The sequence below is a fragment of the Zonotrichia albicollis genome, chromosome 9, assembly GCF_047830755.1.
Source record: "Zonotrichia albicollis isolate bZonAlb1 chromosome 9, bZonAlb1.hap1, whole genome shotgun sequence".
NCBI lineage: Eukaryota > Metazoa > Chordata > Aves > Passeriformes > Passerellidae > Zonotrichia > Zonotrichia albicollis.
Window position 1 is genome coordinate 36835384 of NC_133827.1, and position 19521 is coordinate 36854904.

At 42.0% G+C, this 19521-nt stretch overlaps 1 protein-coding gene and 1 long non-coding RNA gene across 6 annotated transcripts in view; one reads left to right on the top strand and one right to left on the bottom strand.

Annotated features, from left to right (window-relative positions):
* Positions 1 to 10259, bottom strand: part of NAALADL2 (N-acetylated alpha-linked acidic dipeptidase like 2) — a 399226-nt gene extending 388967 nt beyond the window's left edge. For 2 of the 5 annotated variants that reach the window (XM_074547422.1, XM_026792086.2), the window contains exon 1: positions 9963 to 10259. The gene's annotated coding sequence lies outside the window, so the exon portion shown is untranslated. The remainder of the gene's footprint in view (positions 1 to 9962) is intronic. The other 3 variants (XM_074547424.1, XM_074547423.1, XM_074547421.1) reach the window with 2 other exon arrangements.
* Positions 10006 to 18464, top strand: LOC141730162 (uncharacterized). The gene is made up of 3 exons (XR_012581677.1): positions 10006 to 10307; positions 10750 to 10968; positions 13678 to 18464. It is a non-coding gene; the product is annotated as an uncharacterized LOC141730162 (long non-coding RNA).
* Positions 18465 to 19521: the final 1057 nt, after the last annotated feature.

Sequence of the window (19521 nt, forward strand, 5' to 3'; positions counted from 1 at the left end):
TTTCTCATCAATGGGCAAAATACAGCAAACAAAAAATTCTACCTTAGGATGTAGCAACAAGAGCAAGCATTTTACTCACAATGACTCAACTATAATTTGATATTTACTAATGCTTTTTCCATTCCTTTCAAGTATTGGAACACAAGTCTTTTAGTGGGAGGAAGGCTGGGGAACACCAGAGAGTTTCACCCCACCCTGCCAGGGGCTGTCAGTCCCTCTGCTCTGACACACACACAGCTCCAGCAAGCCCTGATCTGTCAGCAGCCAGAAAACAAACACATTTCAATCACAGAGCGTGCAAGAGAAAACCAAAACTTCTTTCAAAAGGGAGACTGTCTCAGGTTACTGGCACATAACTTGAAACAACAATTCCATAATTCTTCAAACTTGCTGTTTCCTAAGAAATGCACACTTCCTTTAATACACCTCAGATCCCTCTTAGAATAGTTACTCAGAAAAATTCCCATAACTACTCTCTACAGCCTTTCTGGAAACTATTTACAAACTCAGAGGCCACAAGCCTAGCTGACCAAGATTGTACATAAATAAATAACCTCTTTATTGTCTCCGTACATCCGTGTATAACTGCCACATATATGAAAATATGTATTTCATTTCAGTTCCCTGTACTCAAAAGTACATCAGTAATTCTTATTTGCAAGAACCATCTTGACATTGCTCAAAAGAAAAAAACAACAGATGCTTCATTTTACAAACAAAAAGTAAAAGCAAAACAACAACTTGATCAAAAACCCAAACAAACAAACAAAGCTAAAACTCCACACTTGTGCCATAGAATTATCTTACTTGGGAACACACATTCCAGGAATATTTTTGTTCCTGGGACTTTCTGGTTCTGAACTGCTGGATCTTTGAACATTCACATTAATTAAATTTAAAAAAAAATAGTTGAAATCTATTTTGTTTTTGTTTCTTCTCCTGCAGAGCAGACATGTTTTGCTCTAGAAAAACTGAAGAGTTCTCAAGAAGTGGTTAGACAGTGAAACCCATGTAAAACACACATGCAAAGTGAGTGAATTTACACTTTCAGAGTTAACCATCCACTCAACTTCAAAATCTACACTTAATTTCTGGCATACAAAACACACCAAGAATGAAGAGTGGATACAGAATCACTTTTTGCTGTGGTGGAGTATTAACAGTGCAGAAAAGCCAGCTAGACCACAGGGGAAATTAGTATTTATCCACACACACACTTATGAAAAACAGCTGTTAGGAAACATGAGGGGAAAAAAACCTTTTTTGACTAAGGATGAAAGCAAGAGAACACATCCCAAAATAGTCATTTTCAAAGCATTACAAGTAGGTGGATGAAGCAAGTGAAAAGAAACCACAACTTGGCAATCAAGAAAAGCTCTTTATTAAAACTGCATAGTCTAGTAATTGATCAGGATAGAGAAGTAATTTTTATTTTTCCCTGGAAGCACCCCATTCTCCACAGCCTCTTTGCTCTCTACATGCATTTTTTCCTACTCCTTCCATGAAGACAAAAATCAAACCATCTGGCTTGTGCCAGACATGTTGTATCTGTTTTTCAGACAGCAGAAACTCATCAAGCATCTAATACATGTGATTAACTGGTAAGAAAACAAGAATTCACTTTGACTTAAAAATATCTTTGCATTTGTTCCCATTCCATCCCAGGAGAAGCCTGGATACTTCTGCATACTTATCTGCAGCTCAGAGAGGCTGAATAACCACAGAGCACTGAACATGCTGAGCACATGCTCACACATCATCTTGGGCCAACACCTGGGTCTGAAAACAAGACCAGGCTTTGAGCACCCCAGCACTGCCTCTCTTGTGGAAGCACTTACATAAATAATATCGAATAGGCTTTATTCTCAGTTGATGCAGTAAAACTATGCAGTAATGCAACGTCTCACTACTGAAATAAAAATTCCAGAGGCATGTTTCTGTCATCATGTAAGTATCTTCCCTGTCTAATCAACACTTTTAAGTTTTTCCCCCTTAATGCATGGCTGCAGTGGCTCTCTTACAGAATGGGGATGAAGGCACAACTTCCTTTAATAGTTAAAGGAAGCAAGAGCCTGATCAAGCCATTACTTTCGTCCACCGGTATTGTCAGAGTCCTCTAAATGAGTAAATCCATAATATTTTATTGGGCTTCCATAGCTCAGCCTCAGACAGAGGCTACAGCCAGAGGCACAGTGCACAAAAATTTCATTTTTGTACACAGGTGGCCCCCAAGGTTTCAGTTTCCCCCTCACAGGGAGCTCCTTCAGGCAGCAGTGGCTCCCATAACAACTGCAGTGTCAACAGGAAGATTACAAAATTCTCTAAGCCCCCAACATAATGCTTTATTTGTTGTAGATACAAGGTGTGCATCTACAGCAGTTCAGTATTTTTTGCTGCTCCCTAATTACATTTCAAATATTCATGCAAGAGATTATTTCTGTGCCAGAGCCCATACAGATTTGTTCCTACCAAAGTAGTACTAAAACAAAGTTATTTGAAGCAAATCACCACGAGGAAAATACGCTTCTTACCATGCCCAAATATTGTCATAAAAATCCCCACAACTAAGCAAGGGAATAGTGAAAAACAATTAACTAATGTGGACAGCAAAACAACATAAATCCCTGCCTTTAGTCTCACCCAGCATGATGTTTGTGATTCATAGATGTAAATGTCTTGGAACACATTTGTAAAAAGTCATGTTTAATAATTTAATGTGTCAATGCAGCCTGCAGCACCCACCTAAAAGTTCCTCTGAGACTTTACTAACAAGTTCATTTTTTCTCACGATTGGCATGACCAGTGTATTTCAAATTTCACATTAAAAGACAACTAGGAAAATTCATCATCTGCCTACTGTTTTTTTCCCAGGGGATTTCGGATCACATTTAGTGCCAATGAAGCATCAAATTGACTGCAGAGAACCAGCTGTGGTGGTGGTGGTGAGCTGTCCAAAGGTGCTGAAGGAGCTGACCTGTGTCACAGGGGACTGATCCCCAACAGCTTCCAAAGCTGCAATTTGAAAACTGGAAGAGTCAAGTCAGAAAAGGTACAAATAATAATGCAGAAACTCAAAATCATTGTGTCACCTCACTCAGGACCACTCTTACCAAAGTACTGCACAAAATAAACTTTAGGCAAGCAACTCCTGCCTGCACTTGGGAACAATCTGCATTATACAAACACGGTGACAAAGGGTCAGTGTAACCCACATCTCTGCTGGCTTTAGAACACACTGACATCAGCTGTGACACAACCTGAACTGACATCAGCTGTGACACAACCTGGGATGCTCCACAGGAGCTAAAACCACATTTCTCTTAGACAACCTGGAATAAAGCAGTAGTTTCAAAGTGTAAAAACTTCCTCGAAGCCCCACATACAAACACCATCTGCTCTTCTGCAAAAGGTATAACATTTGAAATAACATTCTTTTCTCTTCCTCTTAGTATACTCCATCATGAAGAGAAAACTTTATTTATATAAAGAGCCCGCAAAATGAAGTTCCATAAAAACAGGAACATATGGCCAAATAATTCTGAATAGCACTTAGCATATTCATCTGTAAAATAAGAACTATAATGGGCAGATAAATATACCCAAGTCTACTTGGAAATTGCCAGTATACACATGGTTTTCTGCAAATAATTAGCTTTTTAAAAAATTTTTTCACCCATCACTCTACATTACAGTTTTACTACAGTTACTCTTTTTAAACCACAAACTTGGCCCGTGACACCTTATATCACACATATTAACAGCCTAAGTCAGTGCACAAAGAAAAAATCTTAAGTTTTATAAAAGTTAAATTTTTACCACAATTGCAAAGACAAAGCTTAAAAGAAATTTATGTCATCTCCAACACGAACAGAAATACAAAATAAATGCAGAACTTTTATAGAACTACTTGGAACATAAAAATAAATGCCTAAAAAGAATAATAACTAAAAACAGTCCTGAAGGAAAGTATGAATTCACCTATGAATTAGTTTCTGCTATTAGTAAAACAACACATGGTCAAACATCTCTGTCTTGCACACTCACTGCTGCAGGTTTTTCTGTAATTGCAGCCTTCAGAATCATCCATCATCCAGCTGTTTCTAAGCTGTTAAACATTTGTAAGGAAATGTGCAATCAAAATAAGTGGCTTAAAATTTGCGGACTGAGCCCCAAAACCTCCACTTTTTCAGCTTTTTCCAACACTTATGTTGAGCAATACAACAAATATCCAGCCCTCTCTTCAGCACGTATCATGAAACTTTCTGGATACTTGCACATAATCCCTAGAGACAAGAAGCACAATCACCTTCAGACACTCAAAAATCCTTCCAGCTGCAGACTTTTCCTGCTGTAATTTGCTGCAGTTTTATAACCAGCTGGTCCTCATCATATACATGATTTGGTTCACCAAACCTCGCTCCCTAATCAATCCCCTGGTCATTGCTTCAGTATCCTCTGGGATTTAAGAAAAAAAGACTGGTTTCACTGAGTGATGTGCTCTTAGCTTGGCCCTTTCCATTTATTTTGATGATCTCTCATCATATTGAAGGCTGATTCCTGACATGTTCTCCATAAAGCTGAAGAGTTTATACAAGACAAGCATATCTTATTTGACTTGTGCTGCAGCTTGACTTCTGCTCGTCCTGTCAAACTGTGTCAAAGGGAGGTTTGCTATTTTGATGTTCCATTCTTTTATTTCTCCTCATGCTGCTGTCACAGTTTAACCCCCAGCAAGGGGGTCCAACCCAGCCCCACACAGCCACTCTCCCACTGTGAGAAGAAGGAGAAAATCAGAAAATTGAGAAAAGCCACGGGCTGAGATAAAACCATTTAAGAGGTGAAGTAAAAGCTGTGCATGAAAGCAAAACCAAACATGGAATTTGTTCCCCACTCCCCATGGACAACCTCAAGAAAGCCTGGATCCATCACACCTAAAAATGACTAGGGAAAGTACATGCCATCACTCCAAATGTCCCCCTTTTCTGCTTCCCTGCTTTACTCTGAGCACAACCCCACTTAGTCTGGAATATTCCCAGGGTCAGTGGGATCAAATATTCCAACTCTGACCCTTCCAACTCCTTGTGCATCCCCAGCCCTCTCACAGGTGGGGTGAGGAGCAGAGAAGGCCTTGGTTCTGTGCAAGCACTACTCAGAGCTAACCAAAACATCCCTTTATTATCAACACCATTTCCAGCACAAATCCAAAGCAGAGCCCTGTTCCAGCTACTAGGAAGAAAATTAACTCTATCCCCAGCAAAACCAGCACAGCTGCCTACAATTCCACTAAGCCTAAGACCTGAAAGCATTGACTGCTAAAGGCATGTAAAACTGAGCACAGGAAAAACCTCAGAACATTCCTGCTGGCTCTTCACTGCAGGAGATAATGCATTATAACACAGATTTCCCCCAAATCTCTGCAGGATCTACAAATCCCTCCTTGCAAACCCTCCAATAATTCCCACACACACACAGTATGCTCTGCTACCACCCTGTTGTATCCAGCAATTTTCTATAGCAGCCCAAGTGTTCTCTTCTATGAAACTTAATGACAGCAGGTTTTTGTGTTTTGTTTTTTTTGTTTTTTTTAATTTCACCTTTCTTTCTGAACTTCAACCTCCTTAATTTCCACAGCACTTTCATGAAAACCTGTAAGGAATCTTAGCAACTGGTGTATTAATTTAGTATTTAAAGTGGCCAAGACCTCCTAATGCAGAAATTGAGTGTAATGACATCTTTGCATTGCTAAAGAATTGTTAGCCAGCCCAATTTTTCAACCTTCAGTAGAGTTAAAACAAATTCTTGTTTAAGAATTGTTTTGGAGGTTGGACTATAGGATTTCCAGACATCTCTCCCAACTCTAACTATTCTGTGATTCATCATTTCCAGGCATTTTAGACATCTAAAAGTCTTCAGTTAATCCACCAGTTCTGTTCTAATTTCAACAGTCTCCTGGGCTAACCATATTTTATGATTGTCTTTTTATGTAGATGCAAGTATTTAGATACAGGAAAAATACTTTGATCATCTGCTGTGACTTGTATAGCAAATGGACACATGCCCTCAATTAAGTTTTACTTAGGTACATCTTAAAGGAATAATACAGTATTTGAATTAAAATTGTCCTTTGATGAATACCCTACCATTATGTGCAATAAATTACCCTCTTGTTGAAGATGCAGTTCTTATTTCTACTGCAAACGTGTCTGGCTCATATGTTAGCCACAGGATCTTGATATCCCATCATTTTCTGCTTCATCACAGCATTTCAGTTCACAAGGCATATGCTTTAACACTGCAATCAAGTCCCTCCCCTCCTTTCTCTTTGATAATATTTAACATATTGAGCTCTTAGAATTTCTCCCTCAGGAGAAATTTTCAGCCCTTATTTTCATTCTTAGAGTTCTTCTCTGAAGTCTCTTTGACTCTATCCTGCTTGAAGTATGAACACCCAAACTTGACAGAAGATTCTTGGTGTGATCTCACTAATGCCAAATGAAAGACACAGTACATTTCCTGCCCAGTCACATAGAGATTGGGTCATACTGGAGCTTTTCCACACGTTCTCTCAAATTAATCTGTATTTACATGGAAAACAGCTAACTGAGAAGCTAAAAAGCAATCCAGAGAAAACTAAACAACAGACCCAACAATTCTACCAATTCAACTTCCCTGTTGCATATATCCCCCTCCCCACACATGTTTGGGAGACACATCCCTCTGATTTTCAAGCAGAAAGCTCAAAACAACTGTGTGACTGCTGTATCATTTGGCTGTGGATAAAGGTGGACTGATGTACTTAGCAGTGTATAGAGTTAACCAGCCTGAATTCAACATCAAGGCTTACTGAGGTGAACAACCCAAGTCAATAGTGTTGTATCATCGATTTTCAACACAAGTAACAGATCAGTAATAAATAACAGCATATTCACATTTTTATTCGGTTCCTGTTCCTATTCTGTGCCTAAGATATCCACAAGAATTATAAACGCATTTGTACAAGAAGCCAGAAGAAGCAGTGTTGGTGAACCTTCATTTGCCTCCTTCTTGATTATGTTTTCAGATATGCAGTCTTGCTATTTTTTTCCCTGCTAGATCCCAAGTGACCAACAGCTCCCATGGCGAGAAGATGGCTGAGAGAAAACAACCCCTTTCTGCACTCAGCCTGGGCTGTGACAGGTGCACTTGATTATTATTTTTTTGAAACTGTGCAGGTACTGGAGGATGAACAGTGACCTTTGCTGCTTCCCTGCACAGCAGCACTAACCAGGCACTCTGACAGACCCAAGAGATGACGCCTGAGGAGGAACAAAGTGCTGTGGTGCACATGGTGCCAAGTCTTTGAGAACACAATGCTTTGTTTTCAACTGATGATAGAATCACAGAACCTCCTAGGCTGGAAAAGGCCTCCAAGAACATCGAGTCCAACCATTAACCCAGCACTCAACAGCGTCCCCAAGTGTCACATTTACACATCCTCTTAATTCCTCCAGGGATGAGAACTCCACCACTCTCCTGAGCAGACTGTTCCAGTGCTCAACAGCCTTTTTCTGTGAAGGATTTCTTTTCCAACATCCAATCTAAACACCCCCAGGCATAAGCAGTTTCTTCTTGTCCTTTTCCTTGTCATTTAGGAGAAGAGACTGAGCCTCACCTGGCTAGACACTCCTTTCCCAGTCAGAACACTGAGTTACTTAGCAGAAGCAATTTCTACATTACTGTCTGCTCACGATCCCACAGCTGCACACAAGGCCTATTTCACAGCTGGATTAATTGCAAACCAAAGTATGATCTGCACAAAAATGCCAAACAGGATCCCAGTTCTGCTAAATTTTAATTTAGAGCCATCTATCAATTATGTGCCCATATTACATTGCATACTCCTAATGAACTCATCTATAAACATATTTATAATGCATGTGTCTAAACACCAAAGCAAACATCACAGGGGAGGAGAGGACTGGAAAAGAAGAAAACGAAACCAAACAAAATGAGAAAGCATAACACTTCCCAAGAAGAGTTTAGGCAATTCTATGCTGCAGGAATGCTGGCCTTGCCAACAAAATTAAGTTTAGAGTAGAAGATCTAGAGCCACTGAAAAAGTCTGAGGATTTACAAATGTTTGTTTGACAGACTGTTATAATGAAGATCTACAGCACACGTTCCCTAGAGGATTACATACGAATCACAAAGAACTTCTGAAATAAATCTGTTTATTAAGGGGGAGATAAACCACTTTGAAGGTCTATTTTTGTCTGGTTTGTGTTCATACCCTGAGGTTATTTAAAAAGGGGGAAAAAATAATGCAGGTATATACCACAGCAGTGACAAGCAAAGACTTCAGCTATGAGGATTAACAGAGCGGGAAGTCATATGATCCAGCATGACTACGGGAGCTGCTACCAAAAACTGCAGCTTGTGACATGCATGTGAACCACAAGCATCCTTCTATTAACTCAGACAATTCTGACTTTCTTCCCACTTAAACCTTATTTTCTGCTCCAGATAAACAACCTGGACTCAACTCTTCAATGCAAAAAAACCCACAGTTTTCCATTATCACAAACAGAAGAATTGCTTCATCATCAAACAATGTGACTTGTTAGTAACAAATGTTAAGGATGCGGAAAAAAACTAATTTCAGATAGACACTAAAACCAAGAAACACCTGATGAAACTTGGAAAAAAGTGTGTTTCTGCGGGATAATTTTTTAAAGAAAATGTTGTGTGCATAGCTCTAGGGTTTTTAATTAAAAAATTCCAGCAGAAAAAAAACTGCTGAAGGTAAGGTACAAAAGATCACTCTAAGGCTTGTTTCAGGTGATTAACTTTATGGTAGATTATCATACAGTTAAGACATCTACTAGGAATGTGATCCGTGACCAAAATTCAGGAGACGCTCTTTAGTATTTTGATGATAGCAGAGATAAATGCTGTGTTATGGATGTACTGGGACTCATACAAGCGCTCTTTAGATTAAAATTCTAAAAATACATACAGTTATTGCTTGATATACAGGACTGGCATCGTTACAGTTCCAGTCATCTAATGCTTTCCATATGCTAACCACTGAACAAATAAATTTGCCTGTAAATGCAAGAAATATGTACCGAGTAATAAATAAGCCAACATGAAACAGGCCGTTCATATCAGGGTTAAAAATCTAAATTCTTTATTTCTTCCCCGAATATTTCTGTCCTGATGACTCAGCAACAATTCCGCAAGTTTCAGCTGAAGTCAGCGAGATGCCTCGAGTGCTGTTTTGCAAGTGTCAACTCCACGCTCGTTACGGAGTTTATTTTAATTACAATTTTGAGGCCGTCTCAGTTACAGGAGACGAACACCTGCCGAAGTCAAGAGCTCTGCATGGATGCAGAAACCAAGACACCGAGGATCACACAGAACAGCGACAATGACAATGGCTGTTCTAGACTGAAAGTTGTGAAATTTCCCGGCTGCGTTTCTGGTACCCTGAGCACCCCCGAACCCCGAGGGGAGCGCGTCCTGCCATCCTCCCGACTGCGCTCACGCCTTGCAGAAAGTTTCCAACCCGTGACACAGCTCACTGTGTTTTGGGGGTCTGTTTCAATATTTAGTAAACACACCATTCAGTTTGTAAACTCAAGCGAAAGCCACCACGCTGGTGTCCCGTTTCTGAGCGAACAGAAAGTAAAGAGCAGAACACGGAGCGGCTCCCCGCGGGCAGTGGGAACCAGGGATGGAGAGAGAGCGGGAGCTCCCGGGCTGTGCGGGACGGTCCGCACAGTAAATTTACCTGTCCTACCCCAAACCGGCTCCAGCCCGGAGCCCCGCAGGAGCAGCCGCGGATCCCTTCATTTCCCCAAGTTCTGAGTTACTTTTAGAAAAAAAACAACACGCACGGAGCTGACCGAGCTCTCCTCCGCGGGGTCGGGGTGAGGAGCCCGGGTGTCCCGCCCGCCCCGGTCCGCCCGAGCCGGCGTTACCTGCGCTGCCCCGCGGTACCCACGCTGTGCCCGGCGGCACCCGCGTGCCCTGCGCGGTGCTCGGCGTTACCTACGCTGCCCTGCGCGGTCCCTGGCGGTAAATGCCTGTACCCGGTGGTACCCGCGCTGTGCCCGGCGGTACCTGCGCTGCCCCGCGCGGTGCCCGGCGCCGCACGGCCCGGCCCGGCCCGCCCAGGGAGTTTTCAGCAGCCGTAAAGCGGAGCGCGCCCGGCCCCGGCCGTGAGGGGCCACCCCGGGGAGCGCCCGCGGGGCCGCGCCGGAGCCGCCGGGCCCCGCCGGGACAGGACAGAGGGGAGGGCGTTCAGGGGACCGCGGAATGTTTGGGTTGTGAAGAGCATCTTGTTACAACTCTTGTGTAGCGGGCAGGGACACCTTCCACTAGAGCAGGGCGCGCAAGGCTCTGTCCAGCCCGGCATCGAGCACTGCCAGGGATGGGGCAGCCACGGCTTCTGTGCGCAACCTGTGGCAGGGTCTCACCGCCCGCACAGGGAAGAGTTTCTATCATTTATCTAATCTAAGTCTAGCTTTTGGTGGAGAGAGGGTATTCTCCATCATATCAATCTATCCCTTGTCAAAACGCCTCTGTTAGCCCCTTTAACTAGGAAGGGCTCTGAGGTTCCCTTGGAGTTTTCTCATCTCCAGGCTGAACAGCCCAAAGTCTCTCAGCCTTTTGCACCATTTAGCAGATAATGGTGGTGTTCAAGCTTTGTTTTACATCTTTTGTGGGGGGATAATTTCTGATGTGCAGCTTTTTGTGCTTGTACAGGTCACAGCCCCGGAGCTGGGAGGGGAGATGAGAGGAGCTGAGCTCACCCCTGGCCAGGCAGGATCCGCATCCAGGTTATCCCTGTGGATCCCTGAACATCCCTGAATATCCGAGCACACTGAAACCAAACCCTGAAGGATCGAGCCACACCAGAGCGCAGTTCTGTACCTACAGTCTGAACTGCTGCAATTACACTGCTCGCACAAAGCCTCTTAACAGGTAAACTTTGATCTCGAATGCACTGCCATTACAATACTGCCTCCTTAGTAAAACAAATTTCCCCGACCCAGATTAATGACTTAGTTCTGCTTGGAAGCGTTTTGCTGTTAATTCTGTCCCTAAATCTACAATTTGTCCTGTAATCCCGGATGCTACCGCACAAGGTACAGGGCTCAGCTGTTCAACAAAGGCAGGAAAAGCATCAGACTGGTAAATGTCACTCTCTGAAGTCAGGGTTAGTATTGTTTAAGGGAATTAGTGATAGAAATGTTCATTTTAAGCAGAAATATGTCCAGCCACGTTTCCCAGAAAGACGCTTATGAAAGGAAAAAAAAAAAAAAAACAAAAAAAACAGAACCTTTAAAATGTTTTCCCTACTGAATACTGAATAAAAACTACTATTGGAATAAAGGCATCTTAGCCCAGCAGCTGCTGCAGAAAAGGCAGAAAACAAAGTCTTCCAGAAGTCTTCCAGGCATATGGTGCACATATAAGCGGACAGAAAAGCAAATTTCAAGCATCTATAACAGAACTGGTTTCTGCTAATAAAGTATTAATGGGAAAGTCTGGCTGGACTGCCATAGCTCTGAAAACAATTTTAGGAAAAAACAGAGCAATGTGGTCACTACAGAGCAGGTGAACTAGTCTACAATCCTCATTAATAAAGTACTTTTTCCAACATTAAGCAGAAGTAAAACAGCTGCAGCTGGAGGTGTACTTTTCATGCCCAAAGAAATCTGTCAGGCTTGTAGGTGCACAAATGCATTTGCCCAAAGCATGATTCATCAGTTTTTATTGACAATTTCTTCATCTCCTGCAATAACATGTTATAACTCTGCTCCTTCCTACATTCTTCCCTTTTCTATACCACCCCCAGGTACAAGCCATGGCTATAGACTGGTTTTGTTCATCACTCCAGACTTGAGATTTTGTGCTGTGTAGCTTAAGCCAGTCATGCCCATTCCGTGAGAAGGGCTGAGGCTGAAGTTTAAAACCGATCTGACACCACCACAGTTCCACATTTCCCTGCTTCAGCTGTGAACTGCTTCTGGATAGTCCCAAGCTTGGCACAAGTGTGAGCTGATACTGCAGCAGAGAAATCATCTCTAAATGCAAAGTGCACCAGCCATGACTCCACATGCTTTCACACAGGGCTACAAACTCGTGAGGAGTTTGTTAAGAAAGCTGTTTGCAGTCTCCTGACTCTGCTGCATCTTAGAAATTCCTGGACAGGTCTCCTAATTACTAAGCAATAGCCAACAGTCAGTCAAATACAAAATTCCATTAACTTTTAGCTAAAGCCAGGCTAGCTTTGCTGCCCAAACCCTTGTCTTGCTGCTGCTGTTACAAGAATTCCTCCCTTCCCCCCAACATTTTTACCAAGGATTGGCAAAAGATCATCTAAGATCACAGGCAGAGAACATTTGCTTACCACGGTACAGAGCTGCAAACAAAGGGAAAAGTTTTAGACAACTGACAAGGCTGTTTTTTGTACTCAATCACAAGCACACACTCTAGAAGTAAGTCACCAAAAAAAGAAAAAAAACCCACAACAACAAAAAACTCAAGTGGTGCCCCAACATTCAGGGAAACTGAAATAGATTTACACTATGAAGAAAAACAAGCCTCCAAGCAGTTACATTTTGCAAAAACTTACTGTGACCTGTCTAGAAAAGGACATGCAAGATAATCAAGTATAAACTTAAAACCTTCCCTAAAACTTTCCTGAAAGGAAACAGTGCATGAAAACTGTACATCCCTAGAACACCAGAATTGGTGCACACCTTTCCTTATAAAAAAAATCTGATAGTTTGGAAATGACCATGGAAACATGGGAAAATGGAATATTAAGTTTAAAGAGATTTCATTGACTTGAGATCCTGGATAAGGCAGTTTCTGAGTTGTTTTATGGAAAGTCTAGCATAGAATAAGTTGGGTTGGAAGGGACTCGCAAGGATCATCAAAGCCCAGCTCCTGGTTAGGTTGAAAGGAATCCACGTGATGGTTTTAAATACGGAGTTTAAATGTCTGTTTATAAAAAGAAGTTTACTTTCCTTCTCTAGGTGAAAGTTGGGTTGGTTTGTTTGTCTCTTTTTGTATTTTTTACCAGCCTGCAAAGTGATTGAGCTTGAGGCATTCTGTGCAGCAGAACTGCCACCTCGTGGTTCCCTTAATCCTTGCTGGGTTTGATGCTGCGTTTTTGGGTTGTATTCGATTAACTAACAGAAAAATCTAATTTTTAAGAGAGTTCAGTCTACGACTCATATAAGAAAGATCCTACCTGGTTGCCACGCTGGTGAACTGACACTTTGAAGGGTGATGTCCTCTCCCTTGCTGGAGGACACTGATCAATGTAGTTGGCAGGACTATTTATTCCAGTGCAGGAGAAGGAGAGCATTAAAACTGTCATTTTAAATGTCTGAAAGGGACCTACAGTCCTGCCCCTTATCGGCCATTCCCGCAGCTTTTAATCAAGGAAGATTCTGAGACCAAGAGGACTGGTAGGCATGCCTGGAATGTCAAGTCCTGCTTCTTTACACAGGCTAAAGGCACCACACATTTAAATAACAGAAGCCCCACTTGAGGAAACAAGAAATTAAATACCTTTAAAACCATCTGCTAAATGCAGTTTGAAAGACTAAAATTCCTTTTTATGGGCAGTCTCTGCCTTTTATACTGAAAAATTAATTGGATATATGTATTTTACAGAACAAATCCACGATTCAGCAAGAAAATTAATGAAATGAAGAGACAGTTGGAGCTGCTGCCAAGAACAGTCATTTCAGACCTAGCAACCTTGGAAAATGACCTTTTAAATAATGAATTTGGAAAAATAACACTACAAAGCAACAAAAATGAGCGTTACCTACCTATAAAGTCTGCTAATAGCAGTAGCTTCCAAAGAATGAAGACATTAAATGGATCACGGGAACTCGTTGGAGCTGATGTTCCTGTATCAGGTATCCTAAGAGCTGAACTGCCTCACTGCACTTCCTGAGGTAACTCCTGGTTAGCTTAGGGAATGTTTCTACCCTCCTACAATCAAGTACTCTGATCCAGAGGACAAGAGTGCACAGTTCTACAGTTTTAAGAAAGTGAGAAGATAACAAAATTAGGCCTAGAATGGCTACCATGGCTTCCCCAAGTAATTAGGAAAGGGCAACTAAACAAGGAGGAATGCAACATACTTAGACAAGCCATTATTATTCATCATCCCATAGGCAGTGAAACACCTCGCTTAAAATGGCCTTTAAGCACACATGCTTTACACAAGTGGAGGAATTGGTCTGATTCATGTTCAAGTACTGTTTAAGTAGTGCCTAGTGATGCAAAGCTTAATTTCTTTTGGAGTTCTGTAGTACACCTGAAATTTTTCTATCCCTTGATTCATGCCTTACAGAGAATAACTAGCAGAAGCAGGAAATTCTAATTTTTGTCCAAGCTTAAACTAGAGCATTATTATTCTTTCTGTAAAGGAAATGACTCCCTACTTAATCGCATTTTCTTTAAACTTCGAAATCTATCATATTGAAATGAGATGGAAGTCCTGTTTCCTATCAAAGCTTTCCTGCAGTGGATTCTCCCCACATTTCCCCTCCCACTCAATAAAGCTGTATCCTTAAGCAGCAGGACATAGTTCCTCAAAGTCTTGGTACTGTAAGGGGCTTTAATGTCTCCTAGAACCTTTTCAGGCTGTACAACCCCCACTTTGCTCGAGTCCATTGGAAAGACGCTCCAGGTCTCTGATCATCTTTGTAGGACTCACTCCAGCAGGTCAAAAGCATCATTGTGTTGGGGGCCCCAGAGCTGGACACAGCACTCAGAGAATCCCAGACCCACTCATTCAAGAGATGAGTGTGAACATAATCAACATCCCTTGTAAACACCCAAAGTCGTTCCACAAGAGAAACAGTTTCTATGATAAAGATTATAGCCACAGATTATGGAGAACACATGCTTCTTGCTTTTTTCATTATTTAAAGAATAATCACCGGTGGATTTTAGGAGGTTTTTGTGAATTGAAACAGAAAATGAGAACAGGTAGAGAAGCTAAGCTTTAATCCTCCAATTTAATTTCCTTTAATCTTGTTTATAGCATATATCCTCTTTTTTAACTACCCAGTTTTTTTCACCAAAGCCTGACACTTTCAGATCCTCTTACACCTTTTAACCATGAAATACATGCATTGTTATTTCCCAGACTTCCCTGCCCCCTCTCCAGGTTTCTCCCCCTGATGCTCTATGCCCTGTTTAGGCTTCTACTCCAGGATGTCTAAAACAGCAAAACTGGAGCAGGAGCAGAAGACAGAGCATTGCAAGTGGCCCTTTGGCAACCTGCAGGGCTCACACTTACAGCAAATACTCTGAGCGCAGGTAGGACGGCGAACACAACATTAAGACTAAATAAAAACCAATTTATATTCTCCCCTACTGAGGTCTGAAGCTGGGATGGGTAATTTGTTCCAAATGGAGGAGGAACACTACAGGCTGCAGTGCTCCAGGCTTTTCTGGGTCTTGATCGTTTAACTCATCCCGGGGTTTCTTCACATAACCTGACTTCCAGTTGTTTTTGAACAAAAGAGGTAACTGCTGAAGATTGTGGAGAAGATAAAGAGGAGGCAACCCCTAATTACTGGTTGATTTCATCTGGAGCCGCATTATAGCCAGCACTTAGCAAGAAAAGAGACTTAAACCAAACAGCAATTCTTAAACCACCGTAAACATCAGCATTTTTGTTCTTTATTAACTCAAAACATTTTGTTAAAAGTAGCAGGTCTAGCAAAATAAGGAACAATCTAAAAAGAACCCCTGCTGACACAGACACATTCGATTTGCTGTGATAGAAGACAAAGACCCACAAATCTTGCAGTGTATCATTTGCTTCCAAAGACAGTAACGTATAGCCTGTGATTTTAATGATTGTCCTGCAACTGATCATTTTGAGAAGCACAGGATAAAGTGCAGTTGAGCTAAATATTATTCTCTTCGCCTTCCAGAGCACAGTATTTCATTTAAGCCATTCAGGTAGAGGTAGTTTTGAGGGTTAGTAGTAGATTTGAAAGCTTGCTTGTAGTTAGCTCAGCTCCAAGACCTCTGCATAATTTAGACTAGTTCACATTTCAAAAACTTCTCAGAAACTTTAAAACATCATACACATTTTAAATGTTCAGCTTAAAATAAAGCTGCTACAGGGTCCAGTTCTGACTTTGCATAAATCAGTACTTTTGAATCAAGACAAATTTCTCCCAAGAGAGAATCTTCTTTCCCCACTCAAAAGAATTATATTGCCACCATTCATATTAAGAGAAAAAGACAGATGGCCTTTACCCAGAGATGCTCTGGTGTGCCCTTACAGAGTTAATTGGAGGACTGACGTCTGAAAGAGCTCTCTGTCTCCCAGGACTCATTTTCTCTTTATTCATACTGTACCAACCTGAAAGACAGAAACATTTAACAGATGCTCCCCAGACACGCATTGTTTTTCCTAATATTTTCACGCTGTGGTGTAGCAATCGTGCCCAAAACCTCACCACAAGCAGCATCCTGAACATAAAATATCTACTGCCAGCAGAGGAAGTTGTCTATTTCCCTCTTACCTCAGAGAATTATCAGTGCATACCAGGAAACAGTGTCAGATATGCTCATCAGTCACAAGTAATTACAGATCTCTATCATCATTGTTTTTCCACACAGTCACCTTATCTCTGACAAGACACCAAAAAAAAAAAAAAGTTCCACTGTTGTGGAAAGGATTCCTCCCAAGTTTGCTGTCAGAAAAATAAGAAAATGATATTTAAGAGGGCAGATGTTTTAGTCTTGTTTATAAATAACAAATCAGATTTTTTTTCATTACATTAAATGTAAACCTCACTAGCTTGTAGTCACCTCCTTGCAACTGTTTTTTAAAGAAATGTATAACATTGCTTTTTAAATGTAGCTTTCAAGTGGTTTTAAGTATGTAAATATTTAAAGCCACATTCCAATATAAGTCCCCATGAGTGAGGGCTTTTGCCCAGTCATCAATCAGGAGAGACACTAGAGCTTATGCCCGTGCAGTGCTTCACCGTAGAGAAACCTAATTAAATTAACTGTATGAATTGAGTGACCATATGGAACCACCAGTGATGGAGAGATACTTTAACTTGGAAGCAAAATTATCAGGAGAGTCTTAAACAAGGAAAGAAGGTGCAAATTATAAGAAGAAATCTGATGAATATTGGAACAAGTATTGGAACAAAAGCTCTGTTTGGAAGGGGAGTGTGTCAAGAGATAGTCCATACAAAGAAACAATAACAAGTTGTTATAATTCTGAGGCACTTAGCAGAAAAACATCACAGAAACAGAAGAACTTAATTTCTTTCCATTTACTACCAATTGCAATGGCCACATGCTGTTCTGTGTTTGTATTTATCGTGTATTTTTGTTTGTGCCACCAGAATATAAGCTTTTCCAGACAGAGCCCAGCTGTTTGTTTGGCACAAACTTCACTATTATACAATTCTGGGTACACTTAAATAGGGGCTATACATACTATGATAATTCTCTCCCTGAAGCAGACTAATTAAATCAAAACCTGATAAAATGATGTTACAATTTTCACAGAAATCAATAGAATCAAGGACATTTGAGTTTTACCTCTCCAGGGAACCAGTGTGTAAAAAACTGAAATATTTAAAAAATTGTAATTAGAGCAAAACCACACTCTAGGAGTGCTGACAGAGTCAGACTGAAGCCTTGGTGCATCTGGTGGGAAGCTGCCACTCAGCTCATGCTGCATCCTATTGTCAGTGCAGTGCTGAGCACAGGCACTGAAATCTGCCTTATTGCTCACATTGTAAGTCCACGGTGGAGTTACTTTCAGCACAGATCCAAGTGAAGACTGATGGGTCATCACTTATTTCCATTCCAGGACAGTTTTTACTGATTCACAGAGCAGCACTACCCACAGCAGGGATGGTCCATCCCGCTGCACTGGGGTTGTTTCCTTGCACCTGCTGAAACCTGAAGGAGTTCACACATTCCTGATTCTCTCTCGCTGTCAGGAGGCCTGTGCCTGCCATAATTCAGACTGAAATACCTAAAAAGCCTGGAGAACACCCCAGGGCTGTACCCTCTTTGCTGTTTCCCCGGTATTTTCTGCCTTGCACCCACAGCAAAGCAGGTTCTGCTACACTCAAGTCCTCTAAAGAAGAGCATTCATGGAACTTGCATTTAAATCCATACCTGGTCTTGTGATCCAACCTAAGCTTCTTTAAAAAAGTTAAAATACGCTACAACACTGGTTTCATGTCCTTTGCATTGACATAAGAGACTACACAAGGTACAGGAACAGAAGGCAGCTCACTGCTGATTCAAAGGTAGCTTCAGAGGATGGGTGTTAATCCTGTCACACTTCAGCTCTACAGGAAAAACATTCTCATGAGCTGCTATGAAATCCATACATTAAAGCTTGTTCTCTAATTTGGTGGCTGTAATTCTTCCCTGTTTCCCAGACACCCAGCAAACTCCATGTCATGGTTTGAGCCTGGCACAGAGCCAGTGCCCCCCCATGAAAATGCCTCACCCTGGTGTCTGCTGTGAGATGTGACCAGGAATAAGCAAAACAGGCTCTAACTTAAACATAAAGAACACTTTATTACTTAAACTACAGGAAAATAGGGAAAGACTATAAGGAAAAGAAAAAAAAAAGAAATTGAAAACCTTACAAAAAAACTTTCCTCCTCCCCACTCCCTGACTTTCCCAATCCGATACATTCTCCCAAATCATCAACTGCCCAGCCTTGGCCCCACACTTTAGTATACTCAAACTGCAGTTCATGAAGAGGAAAGGAGTCCTTCTTGTTCCATAGGCTTCCCCTGGAAACACACTGAAACCTCGTGTGCTTCCCTGTCACTTCGGCACCGCCCGGAAAAAGTCCTTTTGCCGCTTGTGACATCTTCCTTCCATGCCCAGTGCTCTCACCACCGTGCATGGATCAGAGCTGCTTTTAGGGTTGTCTTTCAAGGATGCCTTGTCTCACTCCAAAAGGCACAGTCTCTGCTTTGGGACATCTGTCCCCCCCATATTTTTCCAACCCCCTGGGGCCGGGGGGTCCTCACGAATGAACCCTCCTGGTTTTGAGGCACTGCCTCCCCCTAAATGCAGTCTGTGTCACAGGAACAACTGAGTCCATGGCCACAAGAAAAGTCCAGCCAAAAGGCCACTCCAAATCATCTCTCCCCATCCAATCATCTCCACGTTCTTCGGGCCAGGTCCTTGTCTCATCTCATCTCTTATCTCCCTTCTTATTCAGCTTCGAGGAGGATTAGCATTTTTGCAAGGCCCCAATCATGAAAGAAAGGGTTAAAAGTTTTCAGTCTTTGTCTGTCCTGGGACGAGATGATACTCCCACACGTGCTGCTGCTGCGGCCGGCCGGGCTGCACCCTTCCCCCCCCCTTTCTCCTCCTGGGCCGGCTGCTATCACCGCCGACTCTCCCTCTCTCTCCCTCCTGGGGGGGGGAATGGCTGCCCGATGTCTCTTGGGGCTCCTCCACCCTTCCATCCTTGAAGG